At 36.7% G+C, this 15,201-nt stretch overlaps 1 long non-coding RNA gene across 2 annotated transcripts; it reads right to left on the reverse strand.

The window, feature by feature from the left end:
• Positions 1–8,325: 8,325 nt before the first annotated feature.
• On the reverse strand, positions 8,326–12,382 carry LOC122051997. 2 transcript variants are annotated; one of them, XR_006131663.1, is made up of 6 exons: positions 11,668–12,382; positions 11,514–11,596; positions 11,272–11,383; positions 10,937–10,998; positions 8,713–8,837; positions 8,326–8,631 (listed from the first exon to the last, which is right to left on the reverse strand). It is a non-coding gene; the product is annotated as an uncharacterized LOC122051997 (long non-coding RNA). The 2 variants fall into 2 exon arrangements; XR_006131662.1 differs by lacking the exons at positions 8,326–8,631; positions 8,713–8,837 and adding an exon at positions 9,128–9,827.
• Positions 12,383–15,201: the final 2,819 nt, after the last annotated feature.

Here is a 15,201-nt window from a genome sequence, read left to right on the forward strand (position 1 = left end):
GATTCCAGGCGCCTGTGGCTGAGGTATTTGTGAGATGTAGAATAGTTTCAGATTGTCCACCGTACAGGGGAGATGCTGCCGAAATTTTCTCGGACAGGGACTCCTCTAGGGCGTGACACTTTGCTTTACAACCTAACCATCCACAAGCATTGTCAAGCCTTGGCAGCATATACATGGATTGGTAAGCTTTAGAAATGTTTGATGGCAACTGTGCGGATAGTTTATTTTTGTTCCTTAATGAAACTTCTCTTCATGCAGCAACATGATGAGTGTTCCTGCATCATTCTATAAGGCAACTTTAGCAGTTATAACAGGGATATCTACGCCCTTCAACAACTTGGCTATTATATACAAGCAACAGGTAGAGTACTATATCTGTCTTTTTCATTGCAATCATGTACTAACAACATGTTCATTGCCATCACGCCCTCGCAATCATGCTTGGTTTTTTGTCAAAAAGTTGGCTACAGCACGTTTATGTTTTAACAGGATACAGTTAGAATGTCATCTAGACTGCTATGAGATTGAAGTGAGAAGGATCATCAATGATGGATGGTCGTTGACCATTTAGTGCAACTACCAATCATTTTAGTGGGGAAGCATCTGCATTGGCTTTGACAAATACAGTTTAAAATATTTTATTGGATCAAACTTTTCTTAGGGATATGAATTCCAGTTTACTATGTGAAATTTTTGTAAAAATCACTTCTCACTTTTATTTCTTCCTTATTCAATCATGAGATTTTTGTCTGTTTATATTGGCAAGATACTTCGGCTAATTTTGTTAATTTGGTAGATACTAGGCAGCACCTACACAGCTACACTACTAGTTCAACCTTTGCTTCCTGTGTGGATATTCAATCATGAGAATTGCTGCTTTCTGCTAGTTCTTCGCAGACTGCTGCTGATGGTCTTGTCAATAGAGGGAACACATTTAAGGAGATTGGTAGAGTTACTGAAGCAATTCAGGATTATATACGTGTTGTGAATATCAGACCAACTATGCCTGAAGCCCATGCAAATTTGACTTCAGCTTACAAAGATAGGTAATTTCTTCTTTGAATTTGTGCCGGTGTTGGACTATATCAGTATCTTACATCTATGATTCTTCTTTCTATTTATTTGTGGTTGAGATAATTGATGAATGTTTCTCTTTTTAAGCATTCAAATTACTCATCTTGTTACCTGGTGCTCTTACTGCTTTTTCAACTATGATTTTTTGTCTTGATTTACTAATATATTATTTATGTATTTTTACAGTTTACAAATCTCAAGTACTCCAGAGTTGAAATTGATGAAGTGCGGTTCGAGTGGGCTGAATGTATGTTAGATTACATTTAAAGTGCGGTTCTACCTTGATGTGTTAAAAGAATGTTCTACCTTGATTTTGATATCTATTAGCTAGCTTTTGATGTAAAAAGAATGTTTGGGTATTTTATGGATACTGTTGTAAAAAGATTATTTATATAATTTGTGAATATTTGTGTATTTTATGGATATTATTAAATGAAGAATATTTGTATAATTTGTGAATATTTGTATTTTTTTTTATTATTGTCGGTTTTTCATTGTTTCGGAAATCAAATTTTTGCTGTTAAAAAATATACATATTACATCGGTTTTCCACCGCTGCAAAACCGGTGTTATTAACTAATATTACATCGGTCATTTACCGCTGCTAAAACTGGTGTTATTAACATACAATATTACATCGGTTTTACACCGTTGATGAAACGGTGTCGTTAAGTGATACTACACCGGTTAATAACCGATTCGAAGACCGATGTCGTTAAGTGATACTACACCGGTTTTAACCCGATGTCTAAAATGACAGACTTTTAACATCGGCTTCATAGACATCGGTCGAAAATGAAATAGACACCAGTGGAAAACCGATGTCTATGAGGGTTTTTATTGTAGTGCACCTTCCCACAATTGTAACACTTGCCAATAAACTTTCTATTATTGGCATGATTCTGTGGGGCTCTTCTTGGATGATGACCTTTATTGCCTTGATAATTCTTTACTTTGTCACCATCCTTTTTAGATCCATCACCAGCATGTCGTTTGAAGCTGCCCTTACTTTTATTGGTGTAGAGCGCTTCCTCCTCACCCTTTAGCGAGACTTCTCCCATTTGCTTAGCCATAGCTTCTTGGTCTGCAAGTAAATTTTTAAACTCAAGAAGTGATGGTTGTGTTGGCCATCCTTGTATAGCAGCAACAAATCCTCGATATTCTGGTTTCAAATCATGGATAATTATTCTCTTTATCCTGGTTTCCCCAATAGGAGCTTCTGGATCTAATTCTGAAATTTCGCGACATATCGACTTTACCTTGTGAAAGTATTGGGCAATCGTTTTGTCACGTTGCCCTATTGCTAGTAGCTCATTCTCCAGGAGTTACAATCTTGCATCATTCTTCTTTGAAAAGAGTGTAGCAAAGGTATCTCATACTTCATTTGGTGTTTTGGCATCTCGGATGTGCTCCAACATTTCTTCTTCAATTGTGATTGTTAAAGCAAACATTGTTTTACCTGCTTTGATCTTCCATTTTCGCAAGATGCCATTAGCATCTTCTGCTGGTTGCATGACTTCACTACCACCAACAACCTCCTAAAGATCCTGACCTTGTAGGTAGGACTGCATACATGTTGTTCACGTGTTGTAGTTTTTGTTGTTGAGTTTCTTGACTCCTCCTACTATTTGAAGGTCGCCCATCGTATCGGAAAGATTTTGATTATACCGAACAAGTTTGATGAACAACCTTGTACAATCTAAACCTCCTCACGATTCAAGATAACTCTACCAAGAACAATCCCTGATCGTTCAGCTCTGATACCAATTGTCGAGAAAACAAATTGGACTATAAACAAGTAAATAAATTACTTGTATTATATTCACACTACAAAGACACTACAACACTTTTGAGGATCACTCACAATTTTAGAGAGGAAAAGAAAAGGAAGATGAAGAACAACTTTCAACTTGAAGACTCTATACTTTTATTTTTCATTAGATGATAAAACAAGAATGCAGGGGGAGTATTTATAGTACTCACCATACAAGATACATAGTTGATCAGAAAACTAAATTCTATCTACCAAGAAATTCTATCTCTATCCATTGGATGAGAGAAATACTCTCAACCATACATTTTAATTCTTATCAATTAAATTCTATCTATTGAATGAGAGAAATACTCTCAACCACACATTCTAATTTCTATCTGTTAAATCTTATCCATTGAATGAGAAAAAAATACTCCCATCTATATTTTTATTTTTATCCGTTAACGAGTTGGTATTGATCTTCAACAGATTTAACTTTGCTACTTGAACAAAACTCATAAGAAGAGAAAGAATAACGCGGTTTACATAGAAAGAAGGAAGGACAAAGCAGTTTATGTAGACTGAAGGAAGGACAAAGCGGTTTACATCGATAGAAGGAGAAACCTTGAAGTTGGAGGGGTTACTAGGCTATAATAATTCTGACCAAAGAATGAAATGAAATGATCTTCTGCGACTTATAACTTTATCAAAATAAACACTTGCTTAAAAAGTATTAAAAGACTAAAAAAAGGAAGAGGTAAGGTGGTTCGGTGACAAGACCATTAGCCGAGATCCTACCCGTTCTTCCTTGAATCCGATGGCTATGTTAGTCCCTTGGCGATCGGATAGAGGGAGGGTGAATAGCATGCACAATAAAATGAAAAGACCTTCCATGACTTATAACTTTATCAAAATAAACACTTGCTTAAAAAGTATTAAAAGACTAAAAAAAAGGAAGGGGCTAAGAAAGAGTTAATTTGTTACAACCAAAGAGATTGTTAATCCAAGAAAGATGAAAAACTCAGTAAAAATCTCCTCTGGGTGGAGAAGCCTCTTACAGTAATTAAATCTCACAACTAGAAAGTAAACTCAAACGGAATCAATTACAAGTGTTGTATTTAGCTTCTGGGATTAGGGTTGTATTTAGAGCCCTGGTTGGGGCACCTGGAAGGGTTCCAGGCGTCTGGAAAGAGATAAAACTTTATCCCCATCACAACAGATCATGTTTGTCATGTTTCAGATAAAAATCCTGGCCCGGGTACCTGAAGTTCGGCGAGTCTGGGCGCCCGGACCAATAGAATCAACATCCTATTGACTTTCAATCCCGGTCTTCCGCTCTGGTTCCGCTCGCCTTGGTACGAGTCTTCTGCTTCGGCTCCACTTACTTGGTGATCTCGGCCATCTAGAATAGGGCTAAACCGGACTCAACTTTCGACCTTTGAGCAATCTTCTGCTCTGGCTTCTCATTCCTCAGAAACGTCGCGCGCCACCTTCTCGTCCGCCTGTGTACTCTTCCGCAGCACCTTATCCCTCAGACACACCGAGCCCATCAACTCTCTTCTGTGTCGTACTTCTCGCTAGCTGTGTTTTTTGCTCGACTTCTTGTGCTACTAAGTTCTTGCACACTTAGACGGGGTTAAAAATCAACAGAACCTAACCTGATTTGGTTGATAATATCAAAACTACCTTGGGGTACTAACAATCTCCCCCTTTTTGATATAATCAAACTCAAGTTATATTAGGGCAAATAAATATAAAGAAATAAGAAGGTAACAAATTTACAACTTAAGAGTTTACAAAAAATTAAATTACCCTCCTCTAGACTTAATCTTCCCTTCTCTCCCTTTGATCACATTAAATAAGGTACTTTAAAATGAAGTCTAAGGGAAATCAAAAGTTATGAAAGGTTTAGTTCCAAAAACTCTTAAGTAAAATTTGAAGTGGAAGTAAAATTTCAAGAACTTTGTATTTTGAAAAAGTTTTCTAATAGAAAATTTTCAAAAAAAAATTGTTTAGATAAGATTTCTCGGAAAAATAAATTTGCTAAAGCAACTCTAACAAATATGAATTTTATTAATTAAATTTGTAATGATAAAAAATTTTGACAGAAAATTTAAAGTATTTTTATAACTACTAAATATTTAATAGTTAGTCAATTAAATACTTATTTTAATAATCAGCTTCCAAGCTGTGGTGAGGCACTAGGGCTTCTTGGATATTGGAACAACAACTACTTTCTAGACAAAATCTTTTAAACAAATTAGATATTTAATTTACTCTATGAAATCCCTAATTCCAAAAATAATCAACTTAAGTATGTTTTTGGCATCCAATATAGGTTCCTTCTTACTGGGTTAATTAAAATTTTTTGAGGAATATACTTTCTAGATAATTTTCTAATTTGACCCTTATGATTTTTGAGATACTAGTTAAGTCCTGAATAATTTCTAAAATTAGAAGGAATAAACTTTGAGTATGTATGACTTTTCAAATTTTCTATTTCTTTGTCAAAATCTTCTAATCGACAAGAACCAGCTAAGGTTGATTTTAAATTCTTATTTTCCTTCTCTAATTTACAGTAATTTTTCGATAATAGTTTTATAAATTCAAACATTTTATCCGGAGGTAGAGATCGTACTTGACTTACCTTGTCAATTTCGTAATCTGAAGCTCCCCCTAAAGTACTGCTTTCTTCCGATGTCACTCCCCCTTCATCGATGCTCATTTCGGACGAGCTTGCTTCGTCTTCGTCTTCTTGGTGACTTGCTACTAGCACAAGTCCGGCGAGGGCTTCTATCTCCGATTTGGATGATGTGTCATCTCACGTCACCTTTAGATTATACTTGAGTCGGACTGGCTCCTTGTTCTTTTCCTTGTCCTTGTCCTTACTATTCAACTTTGGGCAGTTATCTTTGGCATGCCTTCTTCATTGCAGTGGTAGCGTCTTACTTTTTGTTTCTTTTTGTACCCTACACTTGATTAAATTTATTAGATTTAAATAATTTTTCAAATTTTTTTACCATGAGCGTTGTTTCATCGTCATTGAGAGACGATTTAGAATCTCGTTCATCCATCTTTGCCTTTAAAGCAATGTTATGCTTTGGCTCTTTCTTCATATCTACACATCTTGTTTCATGGACTTCAAATGTTGAAAATAATTCTTCTAAAGTAGTTAATTCTAGATCCTTAGATATATAATAAGCATCTACTAATGATGCTCATTCAATATTTCTAGGGAATACGTTAAGCGCATACGTTAGGGAGACTTGATTGCTTACATTTTCTCCAAGATTCGTGAGTTTGGTGATGAGCTCATTGATCCTTGAGTGAAGGTGTACAACAGTTTCACCTTCTTCTAGTTTGATGTCGCTAATCTGGTTTTGAGTAGATCCCGTCTCATGAGTTTCGCCTCCGAGGTTCCTTTGTGTAGTTTTAGGAATTTCTCCCGGAACTCCTTAGCAGACTCGTAGGCTCCGATCCGGTTAACTTCTTGTGGCGGTAAGATGCTTAGTAGATAGAACTCTGCTTTGCCGTTTCCCATGACGTTGGCTTGCTCCTTCTTAGTCCATTGGTATTTTTCTTTGCATTCGGGTGCTACAAAACCAAATGCCATTATTAAGAGTAAATCAAAATTTGTCTTAAAGAATACCTCCATCCTTTTCTTCCAGCTCATGAATTCCACCTTGAACTTTGGTGGGAAGATACTGAGCCCGACCATCTCGAGTGTTTCGTTTGGCGGTTAGTCCTCCTGAAGTTGTTGGGCTCTGATACCATTTGTTGGTCTCTTGACGTTTCCCATGAAGTTGGCTTGCTCCTTCTTAGTCCATTGGTATTTTTCTTTGCCTTCGGGTGCTACAAAATCAAATTCCATTATTAAGAGTAAATCAAAATTTGTCTTAAAGAATACTTCCATCCTTTTCTTCCAGCTCATGAATTCCACCTTGAACTTTGGTGGGAAGATACTGAGCCCGACTATCTCGAGTGCTTCGTTCGACGGTTAGTCCTCCTGAAGCTGTTGGACTCTGATACCACTTGTTGGTCTCTTGACGATCGACTAGAGGGAGGGTGAATAGCCTGTACAATAAAACGAAAAGACCTCCCTTGACTTATAGCTTTATCAAAATAAACACTTGCATAAAAAGAATTAAAATATTAAAAAATAAGGAAGAAGCTCAGAAAGAGTTACTTGGTTACAATCGGGGAGGTTGTTAATCCAAGGAAGATGAAAAGCTCAGTAAAAATATCCTCTGGGTGGAGAAGCCTTTTATAGTAATTAAATCTCACAACGAAAAAGCTAAACTCAAACGGAATCGATTACAAGTGTTGTATTTAACTTCTGGGACCAGGGCTATATTTATAGCCTTGGTTGGGGTGCCTTGAAGGGTTTTAAGTGTCTAAAAGGGTTCCAGGTATCTGGAGAGGGATAAAACTTTATCTCCCTCGTAACGGATCGTGTTTGATGCATTCCGGATAAAAATCTTGGTTCAAGCACCCGGAGTCTGGCGAATCTTCTTCTTCCTGATCCAATGAGCAAGATTGGAGACTATGAAGATGCTAAGGAGTTTTAGTGCAAATTGACAAAGATCCATGAAAATCCCTCCACTACACCAAATAAAGAAGAATCCAAAGAGAAAGACTCATTGGATCTTTGCCAATTTGCTCCGAAGCTCCTTAGCATCTTCATAATCTCCAATCTTGATCATTGGATCAAGAAGAAGAGGACTCCAAGATGGAGAGGTGCTCAACATCAGAAGAAGAAGAAGAAATTCAAGAAGATCCATTCTCAAGAGAGCATAAGGACAAAGGTAAAAGAGTGTGCTCCTTATTTGAAGTGCATGAGGATTCCGAAGTTGAGAGATGTTCAATATCCGAGGATAAAGATAAACAGGCATCCACCTCAAGGATTGAGGGGGAGCATGGATCATCAATGCTGGATCAAGAAGAAGCCTCTACAACCGAATCAAAAGAATCAAGTGCTACTCTTACAAGCAAAGGTTTGACAATTTCAATTGTTAATAATTAAAGTCATATCATTTACTTTGAGTATAGGAAAAATAGACACTATCCTTCGAGCCTGTGCTTCTTTCGCTTTTGTTCAAGTAAAATTACTATATTTTTCTGGTATATTTGGTGTATATGTTGTTGGATAGATTACAAAGCTTTATGTTGTTTTAACAATTGGTGCCACAAATATGCATGAATTTTCTATACACAACAAGCAATAAATAGTAGGATGAAAAAGAGACACAACCCCACCTCTCGTTTTCGAGAGTCTGCTGGTGGTTTGTTGGTTATTTTCATTTAGATAAGCTCTTCAAATACTAGGCTTCCTTGCCAAGTCTGTTAGATTTATAATATTGGCATTAATTAGCCTCATCAAACATTACGATTTTGAACTTTCTTCGGTGTAAAAGAGGTATTATTCATTATATATCACACAGAATACTACTCATATTTTTTTATTGTGATTTTATTAATTTTATTTTACTAGACATTCTAAGTAGCCTTTGGCGTAGCACCCTTGTCCTCAAGATAGCGCATGTGTGTGTATATATGTTTCTCCCTATTTAAAGCTCTAAAAGTCCTTTTCCAATTGATACTAGTTAGTTGTTTTAAGGTTGCATTACATTTGTTCTATGACAATGCTTGACAAAATTCACGCCATATACCCTTCTATCTACATGAAATGGAGTTCACCCTTCCTGGAGGTTGGCATGCAATGCACCACTTAGGCCTCTTGTAGAATGCTGGAGCATCACATATTCTTTATGGTTCTGCTGTAGCTGCCACTGCCCCGATCGAATCTAAAATGCATGCAAGGATAGTTCTAAGGAATATTGAACACCATCGGTCAACACCTTCAACGTAATTTTCAAGAGACGCACCTCTCATATAGTCAGGTCCAAGCAGACTTAAATCTTCACATAATCATTATCTATATAGCTGTTCTTTGCTACGAGCAAACACAAGCATCACCATGAATCTTCACTTGGTCGACACTCTTCATCCACTGGTTCATACACTTAATAAGATCCAATTATTAAATGAAAAGAACAATTGGATTTATGTTGATGAGAAGATATTGGTAAGCTTGAGCCTGCATGTCAGGGTTTGGTGCCTTGTTATTATTTTTTTGTATTTATTTTGATGTGTAGCTAAAGAAAGCAATATCGATATGCTTTCAACTCTTCCTTTTTAGTTATATTTGCATTTGTACGAATATAGAACAAAATGGACAATTTTAGACTATAGGATCGAGGCACGTAAGAGGGGCAAGGATGAATCATATGATTTTTTTTTAAAAAAAAAAACCTAGTCTTTTTACTATTTTGAAAATGAGTACACAGATGAATTAAAACAAATGAAGTAAGGAAACATAAGTATGTGATCGGTTACTTGATTCGGAGTCTTTAGCGACTCCTACTCCAAGACCCATAATTTCTCGGATCGTATCGATGGAAAATCTACTAAAATCCTCTTCCAGAACCGACAGAAGAGTGAATCGAGTATAAAATGGAAGGAAGTAGTATAACAAATATTATCATGCTCCTAAAGGAGTCCCTACCGAAAAATTTCGACATCTCCCCTGTACCGGTGATAATTTGAGGCATACATACATACAAAATACATCAGCCACATACGGCTGGAATATACACAGAACCACGCAGTTAATAATGCAACCCACACGGCTGAAGCATAACATAACTACGCAGTTAATAATGCAACCCACTCGACTGAAACATAGTATAGTGAAAATCACAAAATAACGAACATGAAACGAACAAAACAACTACTGCGAGCCGGCTCGGCTTGACACATCATCACCCAACCAAATACAAGATACCACAAAACAAAATTTCATATAAAAGAATACACAAATACAAGAACAAGTACAAAACCAACAATGCGAAAGGAAACACTAACGAAAGGAGAAGCTCGATATGACTTGGGACTAACGGACAGGATCGCTAGGCAACTCCATAAATCCTTTACCTACTACCTGACGAAATAATCCAGTTTGTGGGGTGGCGAGTATTAAGACTCAGCGGATAATAGAATAGATAGTGCATGAACATAATAAATAACTAGAGATACAAGGTATACAGTCTCGTAGGGAAAATAACAGATACAACTGTGATATCATAATAAGTGTCCATACCTGAAATCATATCCTAGGCTAGTAATAGAAGGTCAGGTATAGCAAAGACCTACTACAATACTGCTCATAACTACATGGGTAACATGTGAGGTATATATATATTACCAATAAGCAAACCAACGCTAAACTCATACCTCAGGTATATATCTCAACCTATGTGAGCATATCAGCATAAGTAAGCAACAACAACATAAATAAGCAATAGCAACATAAGTAAGTAATGGCATCAGCAGGTATAATAATCACAGTGTATGCACGGATGGTCACTCCACCCACCTCTCTGCACCACGACCTCTGTATGGTTGAGAGGTCAGATCGATGACAACTGTACCACTCAAAGGCCGCTACTACTCTCGAGTGACCGAGTGGGCAGGTGCATAGTAGATAACTAGCTACGTCTGCGACGGGGGTCCATGCTGCTCGCAACTCCAGCTATCACTATCCATATGTAAGTGAGTGGGAGCACGACAGGACAAGCGACATGCTCCAGCTACCACTACCCATAAGTGACCGAGTGTGCGACCCTGACTAACGACCCTCTCAACTACAAGGGAGACATGATCGTCGGCATGCATGCAATGCCATGATGCGTAAAATGCAGCAGTTATCATATATATATAAACAGAAAATAGGTGTGCTACATGAAGCCAATATGCCCAATAAGGTGTGTAAATAATAACATTCAAGCAAGTAAGTATGGTATCTAGTATCTGATATATGGTATCTAGTATCTGGTATCCAATATCTAATATCTGGTAACTGGTATCTGTTAAATATCATGGATAACAACAAGAGACTGTATAGATACAGAAACGAGTAGCTCAAAGATCGAGTGGATAAGCTTCAAGTATAAGAAAAATATGAGTGCAGTCAAGATGAACACAATAACTATCTGAATTTTTAGCTCATGTACTAAAATCAATGTACTAAAGAGATAAAGCAATAAGTACCCGCATTTATCTGCCGATCATAATAGATAATGTCACGTCGAGATGTGTCTCCGACTAGTATCCTGCAACACAGAATACATAGTACTGCTAAGTTCTATCACAAGCCAAATAACTAATCCTAATCCTAATCCTAATCCGATTAGGAAATCAACATTTTAATTCCATTTATTGATACAACACTTCTTGCACAACTAATCCTCTTATGATGTAATCTAATTACATCTCAATTAACAAATGGTTCACATTACCTTTTCCTTCTTCAATAAAATCTGATACAAAATTCATATCCACCAACCCATCACATAAATGCAATCAAATCACCATACATTGCTTACCTTAATTTGGTTGCGCCCCTATTATCTCACGGCTGAAGATCTTGCTGTCGGAAATGGTAGCCCAAGCTATGGATTTCCCATGCATAGTGATGATCGAAGCAAGATGAAGGTGCTGCCCTCCAAAACAAATAACCCTAATCAACCCTCAATCCAAATATACAACTCAATTATATCCCAACAATCTCATGTATTCCATAATCAATTCCGTTGAAGCTAAACACAAATCAATTCCTACCACTTACCCAAATCCGGAGATAGTTGATGGTGTTTCACGACCACCACTAGAGAGCTACTGCTGCCCCTCCCACTCCCTTCACTTGTTACCCTAACAATCCAACCAATGAATCCACTAATTAGCCTTGTACTCCAAATGAAAACTAAATTTAGCAACCTTACCCCAAAATAGATCTGCAACCCTTCGACGAAGAAAACTCAAAGTTGTTGTAAAGAATCTGAGCTCCCTCTCAGATCCGTATCTGCTCAACTAGTGTTTGACTCCTCGTCGGATGGAGAAGAAAGATCCGACACTGGATCTTGTGGCCAAAGAGTAGTTGAAACAAGGATTTGGCAGCCTCTGAATGATGGCCAAAGACGACATTCCTACAGCAACAACAACCACTCGGACAGAATGGGGCTCTCGGCAAGAGGGAGAAACGAAGGGAGCGGCAATGGAGGGCTCCGTTCTCTCCCAATGGCCCTCGACGTTGCCTCCTACGACAACTTTGGCCGTTGCATCTCAGAACCAGACAGCGACAAGAAAGGGGCGAATGATGGCGATGATCGGATCAAGATCGAGAGGAATCTGACAGCTCACCTTCGCAACAGAGACGACTACGACATCACCGATCTGTCCTCGTGTGGCACGGCTCGATGTGCATCCAGGTCGGTGACTTCGACGATGCTAGGTCACGCAAGGCTGTGCCGCGTGTGAGAGAATGACACCTCCCTGCTCATGGCCGAAGGTAGCCCGTGCAAGGGAGGGCAACTCAAGGAGCTTGACGGCAGACCCAACTCCGGCTATCGAAGGAGAGGAGGTGGTGGCAGCATTTGCGGCAATTCGAGCGAGAGAGGAAGAAAGGGGAAAGGCTCGGATGGATGAAGACTAGGGAACTAATATAAGTTATAAACTTCGGTCTTTTCAATTAAAGCCTAGGTTACTTCCTCAATCCACTCCTAACTAAAATAGATATTCCAAATAGATTTTTTCCTAAGTTTATAATTGATCATTTTAAAACGTGTCATACGAACTTCGTTTAGTTCTCAAAAAATTTCTAAAAATTCACAGAAATTCCAATAAAATTATTTGTCAAATAACCTTATTATTTATTTATTATTTGGGTGTCATATTTTATAACAAACCTACCCTAACTTATGCAAAATTGAATAGCTATAAAATAAACGTTACCCAATTGAAGACGGAGAAATGAATGTCTCTGGTGTTGGAGTTGGTCCGTTTATAGTCATGGGGTGTAGTAGCGTCGTAGCACAACAGCAGCATGAAGTCGAAGAAGCTGGATGATCAAGGAAGCACTTAGAATAACTTGTGTTGAAGCTTTGGTCGAACAAGGCTTTTATTGAGCATTGAGGGCACCTCGAAGCTCATCTGAGGCACCTCCAACCCCAAAGTTTATCTTAAAAACTTTAGCTTTGATCAATTCCAATGTTTGCAGCTTCTATCTGCTTGAGGACACCTCTAAGTGCTCCAAGGTACCTCCAAGTGCTCATCCGGGGCACCTCCCCACAGCATAAACATTATATGCTTGAGGGTGCCTCCGACAAGTCTAGGTCGCCTCCAAGCACTGCTCTGGAGCACTTCCTCAAAGCTCCGAGGTGCCTCAAATACTATTCATCAAAGGCTTTTCTTTGATTTTGCTCTTGCAAAAACTAGTTAGTCTAACAGAATAATATCTAACCTGTAAAACAGAATTAGTACAGTTAATAAGATTATTAATAATTAGATTCTGTTTTACCAAGACCGGGATATAATCATGCTCTCATTTTAAGTTTTCAAAATAGACCTAAACTAAATCAGCGCCTACAATCCCATTGGGACTCGTTCTCACTGGATCACTCTCCTTCAGTGACTTACCTCACTTACTGGTTGCAATCACTTGGCTTGTCTCTTGACTCACCAAGTCTTCCTTCCAGAATCGCACATCCGGACTTTAGATAATTGTCTGGAATCGAACATCCTAATTGGACATTAACTAACTGTCAAGTCCCGTAAACCCAGCTAGACTTTCTATCAGAATCATACATCTGAACTTCAGCCTGGTGTCAGGTCCTCTAGACTCGTCAATTCTTGTACACTCAGTAAAGAGATTAGATAAACATAACATCTAACTTTAATCTATTTGTCATTCATCAAAATTTGAATTTGACCATTAGTTCGTATTGCACCAATAATCTCTCCCTTTTTGATACAATGACAACCTGCGTTAAAGTTAGAAATTTTTACCAGAATAAAAACAATACTCACATGTATAAAATAATGTCAATTATTATTTTGTTTTCTTAACATTGTTTTGATTTATGACTTTTCTTATCTCAATCCCTTTCTCTCCCCCTTTGAGATTCATAAAAAAAAAATAGACAAGCAAATAAGCAATATCAAAAGTATAATATAGATTTCAAGTCTATTTTAGGAAGGTGTTTCAAAGATATTAATAGTTAACACAATATGTTGAATTGTTTTCAAAGTATTATTTACAAAACACCTTCGAAAACATTGTTCAAAAATACTTTCTAAGTTATAATTAAAAAATTATGTTTATCTTCGAAAGTGTGATCCTAAAAATTTTCAAAGCAAATAGTTGTTCAAGTTTTTTTTGAAACATTTTTTTAAAAATTTTAAAGTAATGCCTTACAAAAATATTTTTCAAGCATGAAATTTTTGAAAGTATGTTTCAAGGCATATTTCAAGTATAAATTTTGTAGGAAATTTTTTAAAATAATTTTCAGAAGATTTTTCAAAGTAACTTTCGAAATAATTGTCAAAGCTTTTTTAAAGTAATTTTTAAAATAATTTTTAAAGTTTTTTCTAAAATATCTTTCAAAATATTGTTTAAAGTATTTTCCAAAGAAATTATCAAGAACCTTTGCTTAAGGAATGTTGCAACATAATTTTTTTATGACATTTATCAAATTAATTTCCAAAAAATGTTTCAAATTTTCAAAGTTATTTGTCAAAATATTTAAATAATTTAGTATTTTTCAAACATAAAAATTTGCAAATATTTTCCAACCATAAAAATTTGCAAACAAAAAATTGTCAAGCAATTTTCAAAACTTTTTTCAAGTATATAAAAATTGCAAGAATGTTTTAAATATAAAAATTTGCAAGTATTTTTCAAAAGATTTGAAAGTATTTTTTCAAAAGATTTTTTAAATTAAAAATAGATTCTCCCTCTTAACTTGATATTACTTTATAAAAATAATTATATAAAAATTCATCCTTAAATATTTAACCTTTAGTTACTAACTAACTACTATAGGATAGTATAGTTCACTAGGTTAGTTAAGTTATGCAAAAATAATCTAGCTAATTGTTTATTAAGAGGATTGGTTAACTTGATAAATATATTGTGGCATTTTTGCCTAAACTTATATCATGCATAGATATAAGCATATGAAGTTTTGGTAAACCCTATACATCTCACATAATTCTAGGTTTTAAATACATAAGCAAGGTAATCTTAATATGCTTGTGAGATATTGACTGCCTAAAACTATAGGTGTATACTATCTAAAGGAAATGTAACGCCCCAACCTGAGAGGGCCCCACCTGACCGAATCGGGAACACCACCAGAATTGCTCATCGGGTTGACGACTAGCTCCACAAACCACCGGAGGTCCTTTCAGCGTGCTTTGTCCTCACTCGTACGTACCCTGAAAAACCTCCCAGGAGGTCACCCATCCTCAGATTTCTC

This window comes from Zingiber officinale, chromosome 3A (assembly GCF_018446385.1).
Source record: "Zingiber officinale cultivar Zhangliang chromosome 3A, Zo_v1.1, whole genome shotgun sequence".
NCBI lineage: Eukaryota > Viridiplantae > Streptophyta > Magnoliopsida > Zingiberales > Zingiberaceae > Zingiber > Zingiber officinale.